Genomic DNA, 21,968 nt, shown 5'->3' with positions numbered 1-21,968 from the left:
AGAGCTAAAATATTTCCTCAAATATTTTAGAAAAATAATTAGATGCACAACTTAACCAAAAGCAGTTCATAAAAACTCGAAAGTAATCAAATGCTTGTTCAAAATTCTCAAAATTTCATATTCAAACAAGCATGTATAATATTTATAGCAAGTACGAAAGAGGAAGTTAAACTCTTTTTAGAAAAGAAACTCCGAAGTAAAAATTTGCTTACAATTTGGTAAAGGAAATAAGTGGTGCGTTACAAACGAATCGGTTTCCACTAAACAAGGAAGTTCTCCAAAACCTCATTTAAAATAGCGCATGCCGATTTTTAAATTCACTTCATCAAAATTGAATAATGGTTTCGATCTCAATCAAGCAACAGAAGGTAAATTCCGTTTAATGTTTCTTCAAAGAGAATTCAAAACTTCTTTAAAAGTTCAAAACAAGACTCCAAAAGTGTTCTTGAAATCGCCATCTCAGAAGAACATTCAAGAAGTTTAAGACGTACTAAAAAGGAGTCAAGCCATGCAAGAAAGGATCTTAAATCAAAGTAGTTCAAACAAGAGCCACTAGACATAAAACATCAAACAAGTTTTAAATTGATCCAAAAGAATACAAATGTCATAGAAAAAGACAACTCAATCATTTGTAATTTCTCAATGATAAATTTTTGACTAAACTCTTGTAGAGATAATGAGGGAATAAACAATGCACAAATTTTTGAAACGAATCAAACTGACTCACATAAGGATGAGATTCACAAGAGAGGACGAACCAAGATCAGTGGTAATGTTCACAAGACGTAAAAGATTAGTTAATAATAGAATCACGTATGACATTCATAGAGGTGAAAAGCTTATGAAGGAAAGAGTCCGTTCATAAGAAGAAAGTTATGAGTCCAACATTTCCAAAAGAACCACAATGGCATAAACCATGTAGTATGCTAGATCAGGCTCAAATCAAAATAAATTAAGTAAAGTTTATCAAATGAAACTCAACCGAGACAAAAGTGATAAATCCTTTCTTTTCAAAATTTTGAAAAATATCCAAATACATAATCAAATAAAGATGTGCATTGGAACCGTAGTAAAATTACTAGAAAGTCAATTTATATTTAAAGTAAATGCCGTTCCGCAAACCAGTAAAAATACAGGCGAGATATTAAAAATAGATAGTTGCTAAGCGGTATGAGAAATCTTCAAAATTTCATGTATAGATAAGTATATATCTATTCAACAGCAATCTTCATAAAATCTCAAAATTAGCTATGCTCACTGTTAAATAAGAGAAAAACTGAATCAACAATTTCTCAAAGAATGGACTCAAAATCAGGAGATAAAATGCACAGTGCATTAGGACCAGTTCAAAGCCATATCAAAGAATACAGGAATCAGGAAGAACTCGAACAGAGGAAGATAGATGCAACAAGGATTTTCAAACAAGCATATGCACTTAATATCAATCAAGAAGGCATATGAATAGAGGAATACAGTTGAAAATATCAAACTAGTTTTCAAGAGGATTAGCAAACAAGAACTTCAAGTTAGGACATGAAAGAACAGGTCGACTCGAATAGAATTTCAAGACACACAACTGAATAGCCTCGAGAAATAGTTTTTAACGTCCCCCAAAACCCGCGATTCGCTTTACTCAAAACTCGCATATCATCTATGATAACCCATTAGTACTTTCATTTACATAATTCACTAGTATTAAGCCGGCCAAACTTAATATCAGGAATTATGCAACGCAAGACTAACAGCGTTAATCAATAGATCGTCATGTGCATAAAGCTCTAATTCTCATCATTCGACAAGACCTAATACATGACAAACACTCAGAGTATGCAACTGAAGCATAGTCAGTCCATTCCTCAGGCTCTACAGGAAGAACTGCTCTGATACCATAATGTAACACCCTAACTACCAAAGCTCACACTTCCGGCTGCGCGACTCTGATAGTTCGGACATTACGACGACTTTTATATTATTTAATACTAAAATATGAGCCTGTTTAAAACTTTAAGTCGCAATACCGATCCAAAAATACTTTCGTTCGATAACGTACATCCACAAATACCATACAACTTACAAAAGCTCATAAAGAGTACATCCATATATATATACATACATATATATAAATAATATTACAAGCATAATCCAATACAATTCCTATCCCTCTTACAGATTATATCAGGATAAAGGCGAGGGTACAATAAACCATAGCTAAAACAATACAGAGCATCACAACAACAATTAAATAAGCTCTTCGTAACTTCTGCGCCCATATCCTGAAAGGGGAAAAATGTAGGGGGGGTGAGAACATCATCCTCGAAAGGGTTCTCAGTAGAGGGTTTTTAGGAATTACTGTAATAGGATACGTGAGTATAAACCGTACCAGTGATTAATAACCGTCTTATGCCTCCTTTTCAAAAAAAAACGGTTTACAATAAAAGTAAAGTCGGAAATCTTTTCTGAAAGAGGAACCATTCAATTCTCAAAAACTCAAAAGCCTTTCAAAACGGTTTATCTATGCGGAACCAAAATAGCCTTTCATAATTTTATTCCAAACCAGAAACACAAAACCGAAATCAACCATCAGTTCATCTCTTTCCAACCACGGCCCTAGGCCCAAACAATCCAACCAACAACCAATCACCACCATCCAACAGAGTCCCAGATGCAAACACAGATAGGAAGTTCAAGCACAAACAAACAGTTATTACAAGTAGAACAGTTAGCAATTAATCACATAGGCAAACCAAGTATAATATGCACACCCAACCAATGTCACACAAATGCATATGATGCATGCCTGTCCCTAGTGGCTGATGATATCATCTGTCGTTATAGAGCCAAGCCGACAAGTCTTGGTAGCTAACCATTGGACTGTCCCTCTGTCGTGCATCCCCAACTTGAGTTATACTCATCATAAGCTTGATCATAATCATGATCCATATCCATCACCCTCACTGGTGAATATTTATCCATCACCATCACTGGTGAATATTTATGAGGGCGAGCTCATCCGGGCCTTTCACAGTGCCCGGCCACACTTACGACATTGGGTTAACAGAGCTTCGAGTCTCAACCTGGAGCACATGGTGGCTAGCCATTGCTACTACCCAGGGAAACCCTCATCTCCAATAGTAGAAGTGCAACATCACAACTTATCAATATCTCAGCATAAATGCTTTCATTCTCAATCATGGATCAACATCCATATCATCCATTCGGCTCACGGTTCAATCCAGAACCAGCCAATATTCATATCATTCAAGGCCATTCCGGCTCACGGTTCAATCCAGAACCAATCAATATGTATAATCATACACAGCCATTCCGGCTCACAACAAAACAACACTTCCACATTCAAAATCATCAAATTCATGAAACCGGCATTTAAGCCATAAATCATTTTCTCAATTCATTTCACTTCGAAATCAAGTTTCAACTCTTTTCAGCCTTTGCTTTAAAGATCTCATTTCTCAAATCATTTCGGCTCATAAGCCACTTTTTCTCAAGGTAAATTCCCCTTTTAAAAACAATGCCACTCTCGGCATCCTCTTTCCAAAACGTCCATAATCATGGCAAGTTAAATCCTCTTTGAGATATTCAAAATCACCCATCCAACAATGGGATTTTATAACAAAAGTTTCTCGACAGAGTCCAAAGTCTTTAGGGGAGAATAACATAACTCATTTCACCAAATTCATTTAAAATCATTAAAACATTGGCTTTCTGATTTGAGTAAGCAAATAGGATCTAAGCCAAACCGAGTCATGTAATCATTTACTTCTTTCAAAGCCGTTTCCTTTACTTAGGCAAAACCAACTTCAACCCCCATGATAATATTCTAGAGCGTTTCAACTGTTCAAAATTGTTTTAGTCTTGCAAGAATTCAGAATTCAAAGAGTACTTAAAACCTTTCTCAAAACATTTCAAAATGAAACTTGTCAATAGACCTTCAGGTTCTTTCAAAGTCATTGAAACTTCTTTAATTGAAACCCCCAAGTCAAATTCAAAGGCATAAACCCTTTTCACATCCAAACAGCTTTAAAGCACAAGTTTCATCTAAATAACCTTCTCCTGAAAGAGATACAATGCCTTTCTTAAGAAGCAAGACTAAATCACAATTTCCCCTTTATTAATTCATTTCGAAAGCATGAATCATCCTTTTCTCGATAATTCAAATAAAATAGTAGAAGTCCTTAACTCATCATTTTCCAGACAACATTTCAATAAAGACCCAGATTTTATAGAAATTTCGGCAACACCTCCCCTAAAACTTGGACTTTTGCCACCCGGTTCGGGTCCCAACTAATCCGTTTCTCATTCCTTTTCAACAGTTCAAAACCATAAATCAATTCAAAAGCAAGCTAAATCCAACAGTCGCCTCAGTGGCATATCTCAAGGAAACCATTTCAGAAATCAACTCAATATCAACCGATTTAACTCATTTCTAAAGCTTTAAAGAATCGGTTCAGCAATAAATCATTCATCAAAACCAAATCAGTTAAAGCAACACAGGCTGAATCTCAAGAGTATTCTATTCTTTCACATCATCAAAATAATTGACTCAATTCAAACTAAACCTCGACGGATTAAACTCATTTCAAATCTTTAAAGAATCAACTTCAAACATTACATTTCATAAGCCACACAACAATTCAGCCAAACCAACATCCATAGTCATTCGAGTCAATCAAATAATACATAAGGCAGATACAATCACCAAATACACAATATCTCACATCAGTACCCATATGTAATAATTCCAATAATAAACTATAGTTTTCGGAAAGCGCCCCTACCTCAAAACGCAATTCCATAATCCAAACGCCTCATCAAGCCCATTTCTGCCTCAACTCGAAATCACCGGCAACCAAAACCTCGGCTCTACTTGTTACAAAATCAGAAACAGCTACAAGCGGCATAAGCAAACCGGATTCTAACTCCTAACACAATAATACCGCAAGACCTTAATATACATAACAAGACATTAACGCGGAGGTTTCGAAACGTAAAATACTCACTGAATTAACAAAACAGCCGCAGCTCCATATCAACCTGGTAGCGGCTGCGTCAGCCGCCTCAAGCGGCAGCGGCAATATAAGACTCCGACAACCGCGACTGCACAACAACGTCATGACGATAAAGACCCATGAATAGAAAGGAATGAAGACCAAATGCAAGGACCCTTACCGGCAGTGGTTTTCCGGTGGCTAAGCTGCATTCTCCGGCAGCAGAAATGGCAAAAGCCTCGGCGGTGGTTTTAGCAGCAGTGGTAAGAACAGCAACCCAGGGGTGACGGCGACGCGGCTCCACCACCAGTGACCGAGGAGCGTGACAGAGGCGTTTCCCCCACTCAATGGCGCTCTCTCCTTCGAACTGGATCGGAGCAGACCTCCAGCAGTGGCGAGGTGGCACCTTCGAACAGTAAGCCATGGCGGTGGGGGACTTCAGTGATGGTGGAAGGACAGCGGAGGACCCGCGACGGCGGAGGCACGGCCGCAGAACAGGGACCCCCTTTTCTGCCGTTCTCTCTCTCTCTTCTGCTCGGGCTTCTCTCTTCGGCCCTCCATGGATGGCGAGGACTCAGACTTCGCGGTGAGGAGGACGACGACCGAGCATCACGGTGGCGGCGGCGAGCTAGTCGGCGACGAGGAGAACAGCGAAAGCCCCCCACTTGGTCTCTCCCTCATTCCGGCGCTACTCGCTACGAACCTCCTCTCGTCGTGGAGTGGCGGCAGCGGCACGGATGACAACTCGCAGGCCTGGCGACGACAACGCGACGGCGGTGGTGAAGTCCGACGCGCCGGCACAGCCTCCTCTCTCCTCTCCTCTTCTCCTCAGCCACAACCCAGCCTCTCACTCTCTGTTCAGTTTCCGATGAAAGGGTTTGAGTGTGTTTGCTGCTGCTTTGGGGGGAAAGAAAGGGATTTCGGCTGCAGCTGGGTGTAGGGGAAAAGAGAACCGGGTCAGGTAACGGGTCGCTGGGTTAGGGTTTCATTTTCAAAAATTAGGGTTAGGGACCTTATGGTAATTTCACATAATTTTGAGAATAATATAATAATTGAAACCCACATTAAATCCAATACTAATTGTATATAGAAAATACCATTTGCTCATCCATTTTACAAATTATTTTCAATAAAATGCCCAAATCTAAAAATTAGGAATAATATAATTAATTTCTTCATTTTCCAAAATAGCAGTGATAATATTTAAAATATTACTTATCTAATCTAAATCATGTAAAACCCCTCTTATTTCATAACTGCCAAATTCATAATCTGAATATAGAAAATAACCCAATAATTATAAAATTGGATAAAAATCATAACTCGTCTCAAATTCAATAAATCAAAACTTGCCTTAATTATCTTTAATAAAATAATCTCTGAAATTAAGGCTATAAATAACTATATGATTCGAGACTTGATCATAATAAGACTTTTCAAAAGTTCTGGGTCTTACATTGTTCTATGAGGTTTGGGCATTGAGATGTTGTGTATGGGTATGATGATTGTGGCTTAGGTTGTGTATATGTAAATATTGGAGCTTGATTGGTGATTTTGGAAAGCTTGGGAGAGGGTTTTGTGTGACAAAATCTGTTCTTGGAGGTGTTGAGACCTTGAGAGCTTGAGGACAAGTGGTTTGGAAGTGCTCCGGTTGAGCTTGGGAAATCGGCTAAAGTATGATTTCGATTTCCCGTATCTAATATGTAATGTAGTAGGAAATACTTAGGCTAGAGGCCCTAAGATAGGCATTGAATTGTTGACGTTGTTGAATGGTTGAGATATATGATGTGTTCATATATGTGATTATGAATATTGATGCCTTGATTGTGTGATATATGAGAAATGCATGTTGTGATATATGCTTGATGGATGATTGAGGTTGAATTGATGGGTGGTACCATGTTGATGGTGAGTATGATGTTGATCATGTATAATGATGGTTGATTTGGAAATTGATATTATTGGAAATTGGGATGAGAAGGATGTATGACATGAGATTGTGTTTGTCCTTTAGCCATTAATTGAGAAGTGTTAAAATGGTTGGAGGTAGTTTTGGGAATTTTGGTAAAATGTCAATGTGGGAGTTGAGGATGGCTTGGTATTAATTTTGGTACATTTTGTTTGATTTCAAAGAAAAGGGATGAAATTGGCATGTTTTGATTGATTTTTAAAAGAGTTGAAAGTGGCTTGTTTTGAAAATGGCACTTTGTGGTTTTGTATGAAAATATGGTTTTTGGGCTTACTTTGACGAGACATAACTTGGACTACGGATCTCTGATTTGTGCCAAATCTGTTTAGAAATGAAATTGGATCCGGGATGTCCATGCCGTTTGAAGAACGAGTGAAAAACGATTTAAAATGAGGAAGTTATGTCCGTCGGAAGATTGGGGGTTGAATTTGTGAATTCTGCAGCTTTTAACTTAGAAAAATTTTAGCAGAATCACCCCCCGCGCGTAGGCGCACTTGGCGCGTAAGCGCCGTTCTTCCAGGAAGCGCCATCCACGCGTGCGCGTGATGTGCCCGGGCGCGCCGAATGTGCTGCACCCAATGCCCAGCCATTTTCCCGAGAGTTGTGCCAAAGTTGTGCCAGTTTTGTGCCTGGGGCGCAAGAGTACCCACGCGTACGCGTGGCTGACACGTGCGCGCCGTTTGGCTAATTTTCAACCCACGCGTTCGCGCGTATGACACTTGCGCGTCGATGAGTTTTAAGGCCATCCACGCGAGCGCGTGGAGTGCACGTACGCGTGGCCCTGTTTTCATCCCAAAGTTGATTTTTGAGTTTTAAAAGCCAAATTTCATACTTCTAAGCCTTCGATCTCACCACTTATGTCTTAAATCATTATGATATGCCTAGCATGAGAAAAAGGGCTAGTGAATGTGGTAACTTGCGAGTGAAGCAAGGGAAAATGGATGATCATTGAGGATCAAAGATGATTATGTGAGATGCGGAGAATGGCGGCGGAAGTGCTTGTTGTGCCATGGGCCGAAGGGCCGTAAATGTTAATGAATTGGCTGGTTATGGATTTAACCGTGAGCCAGATGGCTAGATTATTGCCGTGTGACGGCGGAGCCATGTTTATGGCTAAGTATAAATGCATATATGCTGTTGAATGAATTGTGAATGTTTGCACTTCCACCATTGGAGATGAGGGTTTCCCTGGGTAGTAGCAATGGCTAGCCACCATGTGCTCCAGGTTGAGACTCGAAGCTCTGTTAACCCAATGTCGTAAGTGTGGCCGGGCACTGTGAAAGGCCCGGATGAGCTCGCCCCCGTAAATATTCACCAGTGATGGTGATGGATAAATATTCACCAGTGAGGGTGATGGATATGGATCATGATTATGATCAAGTTTATGATGAGTATAACTCGAGTTGGGGATGCACGACAGAGGGACAGTCCAATGGTTAGCTACCAGGACTTGTCGGGTTGGCTCTATAACCGACAGATGATATCATCAGCCACTAGGGACAGGCATGCATCATAAGCATACTACATGAATTGTTTGAGATTGCCTATTTGACTGCATATTACTTGCTAATTGCCTAAATGCCTTATCTGTTCCTATTTGTAAATCTCTTGTCTGATATAACTGTGTTTGTTATATTATACTCCTGCTGGTGGTTGGGAGGTCTGAAGGAATTGGAAAGGGAAGTATTAGTTAGACTGAAGGATCTTTAGTCAGTTGCCACTTACGGTTTAGCTTGTTTATAAGCTTTGATATTATCTGGAGGAAGTTATAGGATTGCCTTCGGCTTTCCTCTATTATTATGTATTATATATGTGGAAGCTGTTACCATGTTGGGGACCTCTGGTTCTCACCCATGCGGATTTTGTGGTTTTCAGATGCAGGACGCGAGGCTTCTCGTTGAGGCATGCTGGAGACTTCTGGATTTAGCGAAGATCCTTTGTTCTCGGGACTCTGTTTTTGGTTATATATCTTGTTTAGATACTTTTATCTCCATTAAATAATACAAACTGTGATGACTCCTCTTATAGGAGGTTTTGGAGAATAGGTTTCTGTATTTGTGTCCCTTTGGGTTTTCCTTGGGGTTTTTCTTATTTTATTATATGTATATATTGCTATGCTCAGACCGGTTATCTTCGCAGCCGGATTTTGAGTCTTGATATTCCTGTTTTTGACACTCTTTATATATATGATCTTGCGCTAGCTTATCCCTTGCTCATTACGTTATCGATCGGAGTGTTGCGCTTTCGAGTTACGATTTTTTTGTTTACCCCTTTTTCTTCAAAGGCTCCTAGTTATAATCAATCATTCATACTACTATATGTACTAAATTTTTGTTTTAGAGGTCGTAATACCTTGCCATCTCTGAATTATGACTTAAGCATAAGACTCTGTATGGTAGGGTGTTACATGTTACATAGAAATTTACAAATGATAGTTAATTTATTTCAGATTTTGGAAGATTTGAAGCATTTTGGTTATTGATATATTTCCTATGAAAAATGTGAATCAAATATGTGAATATCTTTTAGATATTTAGTTTGTTTTTGTCATTAATTTTTAAATATTGAATGGTATCTAAAAACTTGATGTCTGGCACCTATATTATTTTTGTCACCACCTTAACATTTAATATAATCAAAAAAATTGTGGGATGAAAATCGATCTTCTTGAATTATGTTTGTATCAATACATACATATATATATATATATATAATAATAATAATAATAATAATAAATTATATAAGGTATAAATGAATTTTATGATAGCCAAAAAGTTAGTTAACATTTTTTGCATTTTGCTTAACTTAAATAAGCATGTTAAACCATAGACTTTGAAACTTCTTGAGTTTGAAGTTTGATATTAGCAAGCTTAAACTCTAAAATATTATGACTGCAGTTGCTCTACTAGCACCAGAAATTTTTCATGCCTTCAAACAAAAGTTTTTCTGGTGGTGTTGTTGAATAGGTAAATACATTATCTTTTTCTACAATATTGCTATTTTATTATGGTGGTTATTATTTTGACAATCTAAAAGTTCTCCAATTTTTATTAGAACTAATAAAAGTATTTCTTTTAATATTCTTTCTTACAAGAAATCAGACTTCTTTTGTGCTCTCTTACTAATGTGAAAATTCTTATTATTTTACATGATGAATAGTTGTATTAAACAATATTTACACAATTAATTTCATTAGTAGGGTTTTGATTAAGAAGAAAATCTGCGAGCTATTTGTGGTGGTGACTATTATGATAATTTAATTTGTTCTCAACTTTTGGTGCTAATGACTAGCTTGTGGTTTTGGATTTTGTTATGCAATTGTAGGGGAAGTAAGTCTATCACTTTTAAGTAATAGGAGAAATGGAAAAATCATAATATTTTACTTTTTTGAATTACTTGCAGCTTCTGTAGTTGTCATTTTATTTTAAGTTCCGGACTAGGTGTATAAAACAAATCATGAGAAACTATGCAATTTATTATCTACGGTTCTTTAGAAAGCTATAGCATTTGACATCATGTAATAACTTTAAAAGCTTTGATTCCAATAATATTATGTTTCTGATTCCAAGTTGTTTAACTTGCAGTTAAGTTAGTTTGTAATGAAATTTTTTGACAATTTTAGAGCAAGGAGGATTACACAAAAAAAATAATAATAATAAAGCAAAGAGGATAATGTATTTAAGAAAGGTTACTCATGTATAATTTTATATCTAAATTTCATGTCAGATAAAATTTATCAGATTCTTACTTTTCTTCTTATTTTGACTAGAAATTATTTTCTTAAATTTTGAATGATTTGTTTTTTCATTACTAACTTAGGTGATTGAATATTTGCCTAATTTGCTTTTAATTAATCTATATTATGAATAAAGACTTTGTGCAAAGAGATCTAGATGCCTGAATTTAATTTCTATTCCTTTTAATAAGGTTCTTGCTAATGTCCAACTTTTGTTGTCTTTGTTTTTTTTTTTTTTTTCAGGATCCCTTATATACATAAAAGATATTTTTTAACTTTAAAATTAATATGTTATAACTTTGAGAATAAATATTATTTAACTTTGGTTGCTTTACGTTATAGAGAGTGAAGTTACCATGATCACATCTTATAAAATGACTTTAGAATGATCACAGTTAAAAAATAGGCGTGTATGAGATGATCATTTTTTTCTAAAATAAATTCTCTACTGTTAAAACATATTTTTTTAAATTGTAATAATAAAGATTACAGAATTCTTGTGGTTATTGAAATATCTAGGAAGTGAAGATTTCTGCAATGAAATATCTCCAAAGCATGTGGTTATTGGGAGCTCTACTACTTTTAAAAGCGAGAAATTTGAAAAAAGTATACCGTTTTTTATGTTCATATCTATGTTAGGTTGAAAAGAAAATTATCAATAAAAAAAAAGTGGTTAGTTGATTTTGAATTAGTGTGGGTAAGGAAATCCCTATCAATTTTTGTTTATTATTTGTTTCCTTTGTATGGTTGCCGAGTATTTGGACAATTAAGGGGTTTAGTTAATTGGTTCATGCTTTGGAGAAGAGCATAGTGTGTTAAATCTATGAATTATAAACTTTGTTATTTGAAAACTAAATGTTTAAAACTTTTTGTTCCTCTACCTAATGATTTGGTTATGTTTAAGGAAATAGTTAAGTAAAAAACTTAAGTGGCTTAATCAGGTTTTGTTTAAGTTCACCTTGAATCTCTTTTCTGTATCTCCTTTGGATTCAAAGGTGTGTTATGAATTCACTGTTTTGAAATGTAAGGTTTTTAGATATTACGTCGACCATTGGTAAGCACAATCATCGGGTACAGCAGGTTCACTCCATATCCTCTAATGACACCATATCTTTTCCTATTTCATACGTACGTTATTTAGACTTGTAGCTGCCTCTGAAAATCCTAATTTTAGCTACTTCTATACCATATCTTTATCTACTGATTGAGATTTCTTTTTTGATGTGGAGGCAAATAATTGTTTGAAGGCTATGGCTTTAGTGCTTGAGTCAGAGGCAAAGTGTCATTCTAGTGTTTCTAGGTGGTTTTCGACATCTCAGAATCATTCTGGTTGTTATCTGCTATTTTGTTTTGAATTTATTGTGTGAAAGTACACCGACCTGATTGTTGGACTAAATTTTTACTTTATTACTTTCACTTTATCTTCTTTTTCCAGACAAGTGAAGGAAAGTGAAATATTTTAATAATCCAATGTGACTAGGTATGTGATACATACACTTGCATGACTATGATGTTTGATCACGAAAATTACAAACTTTTGGATTTGTAATGGCAATAATAATTCTTCTTTTGATGCCGGTCATGGTCGAAAAGGGGTTTGAATTTTGGTTGCAATTAGGACTCATTTAGTGGAATATGGTTTAAGGAGTTTCAAGTAGTTGCATATTTAGAAAATAAATGGTTCTACCTCATTTTTCGACTTTCTCTTTAAAACCAGCTCAATTTCATAGACTTTTTGTATCTGACAATCTAACCCGAAGCTTTATTCAGTTTAATCTACTTCTATTTTGGTTGAAGATTAAGATTGGGCTGGATTGTTAACGGAGCAAACGGTGGTATGGCTGATTTGCCTTGATTATGACAGCACTCCTTCTGGCAGTTTCAAATCATCTTTAACTGGTGCATATAAGGTATCCTTTTTTTTATCTATTTGGATTTTACTGCTAGCTGTTTGTGTCATGCTTATTAGGCTATTTTTTCTTTTTGTTGATTTTATACTATTATGTTAAAATTTTATTTATGTAGTTAGTGCAATATTAATCACCTAGATGTTACTTATTACAAAACATATTCTTTTTGTGCATCTTGCAGATGAAATGTAGATAAACCTAATTACGTATCATAGTGATTTCATATTAATATATAATAACATTTTCTATTTTATTAAGATTTTTGTGTATTTGATAGTTGTTTATTTAGTCTTTTATCATGAAAGCTCAAAGATGAATTTTTTGAGGAATTTTTTTTCTTCTTCTTTAATATTCATTTTTTCTTTCTCCTCAAAAGATAGACTAGAGCAAGGGAAAAGTCTCAAGGCATTGAGCCAGTAAGACAGGGATATTTGCTGGTTGGAGCTGAATTTGAAAGGAAAAGGCTCTTATGCATATTTAGTAGATGTTCCATGTTATGATTTGGTTTAAGTGAATTTTCTACGGAAAAAATTCTGCTTCATTTGTAAATTGGCTTGAAATTTAGCTTATTACTATAAAAATTTTATGTCTACTACAGAATATTAATATTTGGTTTTTAGTATCTATTAATTGAAAAAAGGAGTTTATATTTCTATGAATTTTCTTAGACTTTATATTTGATGGGCTGGTGTAGTTTGAGTAAGATGTATGTAATTCACTTGAGTTTTGGTGGACTTTAACTCATTTCAAGTATTGATTTATAATATTGAATAAGATGTATAGCTTATAATCAATTTTATATTTTTTTGTTTAATAGATAGTCACATGGGCGGGTAACATGAGGGTGAACGCTACAAATTTGATCAAAGAAAGTATTCCGAGCTACCCTCAAAAGAGTACTAAGATTCGGAAGGCACAAAGCAGGCGGTCTTAAGAGCAATTGCTTAAGAACTATGTTCCACCAAACACCGAATCCAAGTATAGCACACAGGCGTATTATAAAACGTGAGTCCCTCAGGTATGAATACCTTATAGCTTCTCTCATTGTAAAGGATTTGATCCTCCCACCCTCTGAATCATTAATTATTTCTAACAATCCAGACTTTTTAACTAGGAATCGTATGAGTGGAGTGCAGTAATGGGTCACTTCAAAGGGGAGTGCCTCCCACGCGTTAATTAGAACCCAGTTAGCAAATGTATATATGAGCTAAAAATTTCTACTCTTCCATACTCTTAATTATTTCTTTAAACTGGCTAATTTTATTATCCATTTGTGTAGATTACTGATGAAACTGAGTTATTTTTATTTGGATCTAATGACCTTACCCAAATGACATTTGAGTATAGTAGAGATGATGTTGAAAAATTTCTTTTCATTTACTTATCAAGCGGCATTCTATAGAGTGATCCGTTTGAGGTTAGTTGTGTAACATTTATTTACTCATTGAGGATATGTGAAAGATGGTTCCTAAAATTTTTGAACTGTTTGACAATAATATTAAATATTCAACTATTAAACTGAATTTTGAAGACTCTTCCAGGGTTTTAATCGAAAGGCTCGCAACACCTCGAGTTGTAGTTTAAGAAATTTCTTAATCTAGTGTAAGAGGGTTGAATGACTAGCTTCCAGTTCTTTAGTTGTTCTGTTGTTAGGGCTCCTTTTAGTTCTTAACTACTTTGTTACATTTTAGCTTTCAGTCCTTTTTGTTTTATGTGAGCATTTATTGAAGAAAAGCTGAATACGTACATGTATCTGATGCATGACACTAGTAGTGTACGTGTTAATGTAGTCACATTTTTTAAGTTGTATATGAAATAGTTGTCATTTCATGTTCTTAATTTTGCTATTGTGATGCTAGCTTGGTGGAATCAATTTCTTTCTTTCAATGGAGTGTTCTCCTTTTATACTTTTATTTCATATTGAAGCTACCTTTGTTGTTATGAAAATGATCAATCCCTCTGAGTATAACAATTGATATATTTTAAGGTTTAATTACTCTATTGATCCTTATAGTTTCGTAAAATTTTTAATTAGGTCCCTATACTTTTTTTTCTTTTTAATTGAGTCCTTGCACAAAATTTTTTTTCAATTAAGTCCTTCTTAGTAGTAATTGGCTTAATTTTATAGGGACCCAACAAAAAAAAATTGGTATAGGGACCTAAATAAAAGGAAAAAAAAAGTGTAGGGACCCAATTAAAAAAAATTTTTGGTGCAAGGACTCAATTAAAAGGAAAAAAAAGTATAGGGACCTAATTAAAAATTTCGCGAAACTATAGGGACCAACAGAGTAATTAAACCATATTTTAATGCAACATCCAATATTTTTCAATGATTTCACTAATCAATCAATATATTTTGTTTATAGCTGTAGTCAATTATATCTAGCATATATTTTATTTAATGCAAATGTTCAAGAAGATGATGCTAAAGCTATAGATATTTGCTTTTTTAAACGGTCCATAACTATCCTAAGGTCAGTTGATGGGACAAGAGGTTACAACAACTAAAAGAGCGAAAGTTTAGTTCTTATGATTTCTTTGATAAAAGAAATTTGTATTTTCAAGTGAAAATAAAGTGAGAGTCCAAATATATTTTTTATTTGGAAAAAGAAATTTGGATTCTCAACTATAATGATTATTCTTATGAAAAAGTGTGTTAATTTAACTTATATTTTGCGTTTTGCAATTTTTTTTCTAAATGTATCAATTTGTAACAGATTCTTTTTCAAACTATATTTTTGGGCAGTTTAAAGAGTTGGTTCAAATATCAAAGGTCAAAATAGTAGTTTTTTTTAAATCCTTAAGTTCTTCATCTTTTTATGCATTCGGGCCTTTCTTTTTGATAAACCTCTATTGACATTGAAAAATAACAACTTACATTTTTGTTAAAGAAAAATTTTATCTGACAAATAAACTATTTTAACACAATAAATCAAGAAATTTTTTTTATATAGATAAATTATATTGGTTATGATTCTTATTCATGTTTATCTTTTGAACGGTGTTGTTATATTATATTTTTAAATTGTATTTGTTGTCGCATAATTTATGAAGTTGAACAAGATACAATATACTGTGAGGCAGGATCTCTATAGTCAATTTTAAGAAGTGATCATCAAGTTAAATGTTTCAAAAAGTAAGAATAGAAAGAATGAGTATAAACTTCGTCCTAATTGAAAAAGTTTCTGCAAATTATGAGAAGTTAAGAAATGATACTTATGTATTTTGAGTAGTGATAGAGTAAATAAATCTTTTACCTTTGATTAAAAATTGAACAAAAAAAATACTTTTACTATTGTAGATAGTGACAATCTAAGAGAATTGGAAAAAAAAAGTCGAAACAGAAAATAGAAATTAAGTATTAGCGGCTGATATTACTTACTCTCTAAAATATATGAATCTTCTATTATTATTGTTAGTTTCAATATTTTGTATGCATATATTATCAAAAAGAAATTTCCGATCATAGTTGAAATTGAAAATTTAAATACATGCAATCCTTAGAACTTGCAATCAGTAATGCCGATTTTATCTAATCCTTTTCAATATGTTTATCCTCCCCTCTCTCAATTATGAATGCTACATCTTTTCTACATGTATTTGTTAATTTTTAATTAATAACCTCTTACGTTGATCATTCATTGGCAACAATATTTCTTTTCCTAATTTTTTTTGTTCAATAGAAAATTTAGAATCAATTCAGATACACTCTATATGCTTATTATAAGAAGGCTATGATACGTTTGGACTTGAGTGCATCTAGATTGGCAAGTTGATTTTAAAAAAGTTTTTTTTTTTAACAAACTTGTGAAATATTGGTTGTGTATCTCTTATTTATTATATAGCAAAACTCTCTCTATAAATTAACTATGAATCATTTATTGCAATATCTATCCTATTATTTTGCTGCATATCTTAAACCGTTTGGACATGGTTTGGTTTGAAAAATCACTGGTCCACCTTTTAGCATAGACAAGAATATATTCTTTTTTCACCTACTAAAAACTGGAGGAAGAAATAGAGAATAGAAGTTCAAGGTTAAATGGAAAGAATGCTATAAACTTTACAAGTTAAATAGAAGGGATAACATTATCCTGAAGAGTTGGCCTTCCTACAGACTCAGCACATAGAGTTATTGATTGAAAGATATTAGACCCTATAAAAAAGGACTTCTTATCTATTACTCTATGTGAAAAGATTAATTGGAACCTTTTGTTTCGATTCTTTTTTGTGGTCTTTGGTTTCTGAAGAATGAACACTGTGTTATGAGAATCAAATCAAATACTACGATGATAAGTTAAATTTTTTCTGGTGAGATGATTGTTTTATATAAATTATGTTGAATTTGTTCTCTTTTATGTGGTTTATAATATTTATTTTTTTATGATAAGTGAAAGTACATGTTTACTTCTAATCCTCTCTTACATGCTGCTTAAAAAAGTTTGGTTTCATTGAGACATTTGTTTTGCTAGGTTTTTTTTTATTTAATGTTATTTTGTTTTATTTTTTGTCTTGGTTATTTCTTTATTTATTTTTTTCTTATTTTATGTGAATGATTTATTTTATCTAAAATGTTATCTATCGCAAGAGAGCTTTTCATTTCATTTTCTCCTTATACTACGCATTTTTACTATTATTTTTCATTGGTCTGCAGCTATTGTTTTATGGACTTGTGTTACTATTTCATCACTTGAAATTGTTTGATTATATTTTCGGGAGGCAGCCATAATTTGGTTAGACATGAGTGAATAAATGGAGCGGCATACAATGAGCAAGTTGATAGGATCGCTAGCTTACTGATTCTCAGGTTTATGAATGTTGCTATGAACCTTAATTTACTAAACATTTTTACATGAATCTCTCATTTCTTCGTTTCCTGCATCTTCTCCAAGTAAACAAGCTACTGGTGTCCTCATTTTTATATTTATTGTTTGTGAAATTGGATCCGACAGGATCGGCGAATTTCATTTAAAAATGCATTAGTGTTGATGACTTCAAATATAGGGTTTAGTGCCATTTCTAAGGGGTTTCATAGCTCCATACGTTTCTTGATTGAAGATGACAAGAAAGTATCATATACTGGCTTAAAATCGATGGTAATGGAAGAATTGAGAAATTATTTTTGTTTGGAATTGCTCAACATGATAGATGAAGTGGTTGTGTTTCAGCTCCTTGAAAAGTCACATGTTAGTTCAGTGTTGGTTGAGTCTAAGTCCATCAATTAGTCTTACTTCAAAGTCTAATTATGTAGGAAGGTGTTTCCCCTCTGTGATATTAAATATCACATGTCGATTGGTTTACTGATCCACCAAGAATCATGATTTTGAGCTGATTCTTTGATTAATGGGGTCTTCTCTTCTGATGGAGGCAGCAGTCTTGCTAGCAGCTCCCATGATAATAGTCTCTCTCTCTCTCTCTCTCTCTCTCTCTCTCTCTCTCTCTCTCTCTCTCTCTCTCTCTCTCTCTCTCTCTCTCTCTCTCTCTCTCTCATATTTTTATTAGAAGATACGTAAGTTAGATAGTTATGTTATCTTTGGTATGGTAGGATAAAAATTGAGTTATCTTCATATGTTTTTAGGAAGTTGATAAAGTGATAAAGTAAGACTTTAATCAACCTCCTTAATGATTTTCTAATCTAGGTTCAGGTTGAAAGAAAATTATCAATGAGAAAAAAAATGATTAGTTGATTTTGAATTGGTGTGGGTTCGTCTCAAATTTGTCCTTTTTTGGGTGTAGGTTTTATTTTGTTTTTCAAATCTCTTGAAGTTTTTTGCATGAGTGATAAAAGTTTGTATTTTTTATTTTATTTTCATTTGGGTCAATCTTCATAATTGATGTGTTGAAATGAATTTTCTAGAGAAAACATTCTTATTTATTTGCAAATTAGGTTCTCGAATATTATGCTCTTGCTGGATCCATTTCCTATTAGTGTGATTTTGCAATTTGTGAGGCTTCATTAGGTTTGCAGCACGATATATTTTGAAGTGTGGTCCTTATTGTTTTCATTTCCCATTATTTTGCACATTGCATTGTATAAAATTCACTTTTCATAGGTATTCAAGTTTCATTCTGGTTTTACTTATGTGGTGGAGAAAGATTCCTAGGATTTTACCTTTGTTTTGATACTCTGATTACAAGTTGATAACATCGTACTGACATAGACATCTCTCGAGAAAGATTCCTAGGATGTTACCTTTGCTTTGATAAGGTCTGTTCAAAAGTAAAGAAAGATCTGATTGTTGGTGATTTGGGTAATAATTTTTAACTAAAATACTTTTCATTATGGTCTATAGATTTCATTTGAATCATTAAGGAATAAGTATTAATTTTTTCAAACTATAATTATGGTGAATATTAGTTGGTTCTAATTATCTTTGAATTGATTAAAATTTTATAAAAATCTGTTAATATTATTCCACTCAAGATTATATCAAAACAATATCTAATTAAAAAGAGAGGAGAAGTTGAGAATAGAAAAGGTCAGTTTTTTATTACTTGAACTCAAAATTAGTAACAATAATCAATTTTTTTTCTAACATGTATCATAAATTCTTACAGAGCTATTTTGTATTGGTTCAAGGTTAAGGCACGTTTGACTTTTTTAGGAAAGTTTTACATGAACACAAGAATATCTATTCAAAAGTGAAAAAAGATCTTATTGTTGGTGATTTGAGTCATAATTTTTAAGTAAAATATTTTTCATTTTGGTCTATAAATTTCATTTGAATCATTAACAAGTAAATATTAATTTTTCAAATTATAATTATTGTGAATATTAGTTGGTTCTAATTTTCTTTGAGTTGATTAAAATTTTATAAAAATGTCTTATTGTTATTCTACTACAAGATTATATAAAAAAAAATATCTAATTAAAAAGAGAGTAGAAGTTGAGAATAGAAAATGTCAGTTTTTTATTACTTGAACTCAAGATCATTAATTAAGTCCTATTAAAAAGACTTTTAGTACCAAATTTGTTAAGAATAATCAACTTTTTGTTTTAACATGTATCATATTTAAGAAGGAGTAAATATTTTATAAAAAAAATAAATATATCCGTAATTATTTTTTTATGTAATTTTCATAATTTGTATCTTAATGATTTTTGTGTCACGTAAAATTTTTATCAATAATTTAGTTATTTTTTTTTTTTAGCTTTTTGTGATTTTTCGTCATTTTTATGTGCATTAACAATAGAAAAAACAATATAAAAAAATGTGAACATTACTTAAACTTTAGGATACATAAAATTTATTAATATAACAAACTCAAAAATAAATAAAGAGAATAATTCATGATATATTTTTTTCAACATTTAACCCTTCTTTTTAATTGTCATAAATACTAAAAAACATAAGTGCTTCTTAACAATTCGAATATTAAAAGTATTTATGATCATTAGTAATTAATTCTTCATAATGGTCCAGTATAATCTTTTTTTAAAAAAAAATTTAACTATCTTTTATTTTTGTGCTTCTTTAATTTTTCCCTAGGTTTAAGAAGATCAACAGTAATCACCAGCAAAGAGTAAAAACCCAAAGGTCACGACCCACTCTCTCCACCTTTCCCCCAGCAAAAAAAAAAAAAAGGAAAGAAACGCGACAACAACATACTTACTAAAGCTCCTTCGTCTTTCTCTGTATCGTGTCACCTCGCTCAACCCGCAAAGTCTACCACCGAACTTTTCCATATTCAAAACCCCATATCCTCCTACAGGATACCAAGCTGTCCTCATCTGCGGTGGCTCCAGTGCTTCGAATCCCTCCGACAGACCAGTCTACCTCAGTGACTCGGCGGATACTTCTTTATCTTCAGGTTTTGACAGATCGAGACACTAAACTTCAGCCAAGTAACAAGGGAGGTGCTGTTAAGGTAAATCCTTTAAAAACTAAAAATCAAGGATCAATTTCAGCTTTTGCCCTAATGGTTGCACTGGTAACTAAGTTTTCTGTTTTGTATTTTTTATTTCCGTTTTCTTTTTAGTTTTGCTAGCTTTCTTTGCCTTTAAACTTTTTTTTCTGGACATGCATGTATTATTCGGTGAAAGTTTAGCTGCAAATTTAAAGGGAAAGAAAGAAACAGTTGATTTTCAGCACATGACATATCTCATACTTCTTTGATCACAACATCTGATTCTTATCAAGTTATTTTTTCTTTATGCTTTCTGATAGCATGATTTTAATTTTACATTTAAATTTTTTTTTTTGTTCTCTACAAGGATCAGTTATTTTGCAAAGTACTCCAACTATTAATCCCAATTTCATATTCTCAGGTATGGCTTTACTCTTTTAAGTTTTGTAAACTCTTCCTCAACTTAAAAGATATAATCATTGTTTACATTATTTTATCGATTATTTTAAAATATAAAAAAGATTTTCTTAAAATCAGTTTTATCATATTTATAATTTTTGAATATTTATTCTCGTCTTTTATATTTTAATATTGATATAATTTTTGAATATTTTCTTTTTTCCATATCGTTTGTAATGCGTATTGTAATTAACAAATTGATAATTCATGATTGTTTGTTTAAATTATTATTAGTAGTAGTGATTATCTTTCTGAAACTTCTCGGCTTTATAATTAGCATTAGCAGAAATTTAATTTACTAGAATAAATAACCATATTTTTGTTCATCTATTTCTTCTTTTGTTTATCAATGGTTGTTGTTCCTTCTTTATGTTTGTTCTTTATCTTTCTGGATTCAATTTTATCACTTATTTTTCTTGAATTTGTTGAAATCTCATATTAGGGTTACTTTATTATAGTACTCTCTTTTGCAGTAAGACACAGGATATTTTCTCTGTTCTTGAATCTTTATACCAAGTGTCTCTATCTGATAAGACTGAATGGCAATGAATGCTAATAGAGAAGATCCAAACAGGTATGGTGTTGAGCATTAGAAAAGATATTTTCTTTGCTGCATTTTCAATCTATTAAAGTCTCATTTATTTTTCCATTCAATATATTTCAGATTAGCTTTTGAAAATTTTAATGTCAATTAAATATCGTGTTATGCCATCTATAGTTTTTTTAAAATTCTTTCTCAGATATTTTTCATGTTGTAATTTAATTTTATTGTCTTCGTATTTATATGTAGGCCATATTTCATAAGTTGTCCTAATCTGTAAAATATGTTGTATAGTGGTTTTCCAAAGTGGTTTCTTGGGTACTTTTCATTAATATGCTTTTAATTTGTTACTTAACTTTTTTTTTGTATACTTAGTTAGTTCGTTTCTTGGTTAAAAGTCTCAGTCTTATATTCTAATCGTACCATTATGTGCTAATAGGAGGTTTTTAGCAACCCAGCAATATTGGCCCAACGGAAAAGAACTGGTTTTTAGATTTCG

This window comes from Arachis hypogaea, chromosome 19 (assembly GCF_003086295.3).
Source record: "Arachis hypogaea cultivar Tifrunner chromosome 19, arahy.Tifrunner.gnm2.J5K5, whole genome shotgun sequence".
NCBI classification, from domain to species: domain Eukaryota; kingdom Viridiplantae; phylum Streptophyta; class Magnoliopsida; order Fabales; family Fabaceae; genus Arachis; species Arachis hypogaea.
The sequence above is the reverse complement of the archived record's forward strand: the minus strand, read 5'-3'. Positions refer to the sequence as shown.